This window comes from Lolium rigidum, chromosome 2 (genome assembly GCF_022539505.1).
Source record: "Lolium rigidum isolate FL_2022 chromosome 2, APGP_CSIRO_Lrig_0.1, whole genome shotgun sequence".
Classification (NCBI taxonomy): Eukaryota; Viridiplantae; Streptophyta; class Magnoliopsida; order Poales; family Poaceae; genus Lolium; species Lolium rigidum.
In genome coordinates this window covers 66,710,412-66,714,831 of record NC_061509.1, presented here as the reverse complement: position 1 = coordinate 66,714,831, position 4,420 = coordinate 66,710,412, and the positions used below count along the sequence as shown (strand labels likewise).

General features: G+C 41.8%; 1 pseudogene; it reads right to left on the bottom strand.

Moving 5' to 3' along the window:
* Positions 1–3,101: 3,101 nt before the first annotated feature.
* LOC124686625 overlaps positions 3,102–4,420 on the bottom strand; it is a 3,020-nt pseudogene continuing 1,701 nt past the window's right edge.

Sequence of the window (4,420 nt, the reverse complement as noted above, 5' to 3'; positions counted from 1 at the left end):
AAGTACATGATGCAAGAGCTTAAACATGATCTATATGAGCACAACAATTGCCAAGTATCAAATTATTCAAGACATTATACCAATTACCACATGCGGCATTTTCTGTTTCCAACCATATAACAATGAACGAAGCAGTTTCAACCTTCGCCATGAACATTAAAAGTATAGCTAAGAACATATGTGTTCATACGAAACAGCGGAGCGTGTCCCTCTCCCAAACAAGGAATGCTAGGATCCGATTTTATTCAAACAAAACAAAAATAAAAACAAACAGATGCTCCAAGTAAAGCACATAAGATGCGATGGAATAAAAATATAGTTTCACTAGAGGTGACCTGATAAGTTGTCGATGAAGAAGGGATGCCTTGGGCATCCCCAAGCTTAGATGCTTGAGTCTTCTTAAAATATACAGGGATGAACCACGGGGGCATCCCCAAGCTTAGACTTTTCACTCTTCTTGATCATATTGTATCATCCTCCTCTCTTGACCCTTGAAAACTTCCTCCACACCAAACTTAAAACAAACTCATTAGAGGGTTAGTGCATAATTGAAAATTCATATATTCAGAGGTGACATAATCATTCTTAACACTTCGGACATTGCACAAAGCTACCGAAAGTTAATGGAACAAAGAAATCCATCAAACATAGCAAAACGAGGCAATGCGAAATAAAAGGCAGAATCTGTCAAAACAGAACAGTCCGTAAAGACGAATTTTTCTGGGGCACTTAACTTGCTCAGATGAAAATGCTCAAATTGAATGAAAGTTGCGTACATATCTGAGGATCATGCACTTAAATTGGCAGATTTTGTTGAGTTACCTACAGAAGGGGCTGCTCAATTTCGTGACAGTAAGAAATATGTTTCTGCGCAGTAATCCAAATCTAGTATCATCTTTACTATCAAAGACTTTACTTGGCACAACAATGCAATAAAATAAAGATAAGGAGAGGTTGCTACAGTATTAACAACTTCCAAGACTCAAATATAAAACAAAGTGCAGAAGTAAAATAATGGGTTGTCTCCCATAAGCGCTTTTCTTTAACGCCTTTCAGCTATGCGCAGAAAGTGTGAATCAAGTATTATCAAGAGACGAAGCATCAACATAGGGGTTTGGAGTTTTCTCAACTATGCATTGTATCTTATCTATGTAAGTTTCAGAGGCCCCTTTTTCATTACTCTTAGGCTTGCTATTCTCATCAAACAAATTTTCGGGAACAAGCCAACCATAGTTATTCTCTAGAGCTTCATGCATTCCTAGGAGCTTACTAGGTATCGGTGCTTTAATCTCCCCTCCATCATTAACATTATTAGTGTACTTTATTCTATTCATGTCCATCTTTTCAAGTGTTCTTGCAAAATCGGTGAAAAGACCAAGCCTCTTATGCTTAATAAAAACTTTTCTAGCTTCTTTAGCTATATCACCAAATTCTCTAAGAAGGACATCTAAAACAAAATTTCTCTTTTCTCCCATTTCCATATCAGAGTGTAAGAAACATATGTTGGATTATAGGATTTAGATTAACAAATCTAGTTTCCAGCATGTGTATTAAACAGGCAGTAGCACTCTCGTAAGTAGGAGCAACTTTTACCAAGGGTGTATCTTCAAAATCTTCATCCATACTAACATGGGTGAAAAAATCTTCTATATTATCCCTTCCAATGATAGACCCTCGTCCTACCGGTATGTCTTTTAGAGTGTATTTAGGAGGAAACATGATGAAATAAACAAAAGGTAAATAAAGTAAATGCAAGTAACTAATTTTTTTGTGTTTTTAGATTTAGAGAACAAGACAGTAAATAAAGTAAATCTAGCAACTATTTTTTTTGTATTTTTGATATAGAGAGCAAACAAAGCAGTAAATAAAGTAAAGTAAAGCAAGACAAAAACAAAGTAAAGAGATTGGATGTGGGAGACTCCCTTGCAGCGTGTCTCTATCTCCCCGGCAACAGCGCCAGAAAAAGAGCTTGATACGCGTGAAGCACACGTCCGTTGGGAACCCCAAGAGGAAGGTGTGATGCGTACAGCAGCAAGTTTTCCCTCAGTAAAAAACCAAGGTTATCGAACCAGTAGGAGTCAAGGAACACGTGAAGGTTATTGGTGACGAAGTGTAGTGCGGCGCAACACCGGGGATTCCGGCGCCAACGTGGAACCTGCACAACACAATCAAAGTACTTTGCCCCAACTTAACAGTGAGGTTGTCAATCTCACCGGCTTGCTGTAAACAAAGGATTAGATGTATAGTGTGGAAGATGATGTTTGTTTGTGAAGAACAGTAAAGAACAGAGTTTGCAGTTGATTGTATTTCAGATGTAAAGAATGGACCGGGGTCCACAGTTCACTAGTGGTGTCTCTCCCATAAGATAAATGGCATGTTGGGTGGACAAATTACAATTGGGCAATTGACAAATAAAGAAGGCATAACAATGCACATACATATATCACGATGACTACTATGAGATTTAATCAGGACATTACGACAAAGTACATAGACCGCTATCCAGCATGCATCTATGCCTAAAAAGTCCACCTTCAGGTTATCATCCGAACCCCTTCCAGTATTAAGTTCAAACAACAGACAATTGCATTAAGTATGGTGCGTAATGTAATCAACACAAATATCCTTAGACAAAGCATTGATGTTTTATCCCTAGTGGCAACAGCACATCCACAACCTTAGAACTTTCTGTCACTGTCTCAGATTAATTGGAGGCATGAACCCACTATCGAGCATAAATACTCCCTCTTGGAGTTACAAGTATTAACTTGGCCAGAGCCTCTACTAGCAACAGAGAGCATGCAAGAACATAAACAACACTATATTGATAATCAACTTGACATAGTATTCCATATTCATCGGATCCCAACAAACACAACATGTAGCATTACAAATAGATGATCTTGATCATGATAGGCAGCTCACAAGATCTAACATGATGGCACAATGAGGAGAAGACAACCATCTAGCTACTGCTATGGACCCATAGTCCAGGGGTGAACTACTCACACATCGATCCGGAGGCGATCATGGTGATGAAGAGTCCTCCGGGAGATGATTCCCCTCTCCGGCAGGGTGCCGGAGGCGATCTCCTGAATCCCATGAGATGGGATTGGCAGCGGCGGCGTCTCTGGAAGGTTTTCCGTATCGTGGCTCTTGGTACTGGGGTTTTCACGACGAAGGCTTTAAGTAGGCGGAAGGGCGGAGTCGGAGGGCTGACGAGGGGCCCACCCCATAGGGCGGCGCGGGCCCCCCCCCCTCTGGCCGCGCGGCCCTAAGGTGGCGGCGCCTCGTCGCCCCACTTCGTTTCCCTTTCGGTCTTCTGGAAGCTTCGTGGAAAAATAAGACCCTGGGCGTTGATTTCGTCCAATTCCGTGAATATTTCCTTTGTAGGATTTCTGAAACCAAAAACAACAGAAAATAGCAACTGGCTCTTCGGCATCTCGTCAATAGGTTAGTGCCGGAAAATTCATAATAATGACATAAAGTGTGTATAAAACATGTGAGTATCATCATAAAAGTAGCATGGAACATAAGAAATTATAGATACGTTTGAGACGTATCAGGCGGCCGGTCGGACCGGGCCTGGCACCGGCCTGGACAGCTTCTTCTTCCTCCCTCGCGTGTCCATGGGATGTCTTCATGTCCAGCTCCATGTCCAGCTTCACGTCCAGCTGCTTCTCTTCTCCTCGTGCGATGCTTGCTCCCTCTTTATACCTGATCATACATAAGTAATAGGACTTAGGAAGTATAAAGTTCCCATCGATCAAAGTATCACTTAGGAACAAGTTCACCTGTTGTTTGAGTAGCTTCACACGAGCCCTTGTAATAGGTCCAATCCTGACTTCATTGGACTTGAGCTTCACAGCAGCATTGTCTTCATCTTGCAATGACGGAGGTAGTAATGTAGTAGGGATGTCCTCATCATCTCCCCCCCTTCAAAAGGCGCCGACCTCGACGCTCCAAGGTCTTCTCCATTATATGGTGTCAAATCAGCCACATTGAAAGAATTATTGGCACCAAACTCATCAGTTGGAAGATCTATATATTATGCATTATCATTGATCTTGGCAAGCACTTTGTAAGGACCAGCACCACGAGGAAGCAACTTGGACTTCCGCAGCTTCAGGAACCTATCCTTGCGAAAATGTACCCAGACCATATCACCAGGCTGGAACAACATCTCTTTGCGCTTCTTGTTCACCCTTGCAGCATTGTTCTTGCCTTTCTTCTCTATCAACTATTTAGTCTTCACATGTATCTTCCGTACAAAATCTGCCCTCTTTGATGCCTCCATATTGACTCTCTCATGTATGGGTAGAGGCAACAAGTCAAGTGGAGTAATGGGTTTGAAACCATACACCACCTCAAAGGGACATAGCTCGGTGGTAGAATGTACCGCCCTGTTGTAAGCAAACTC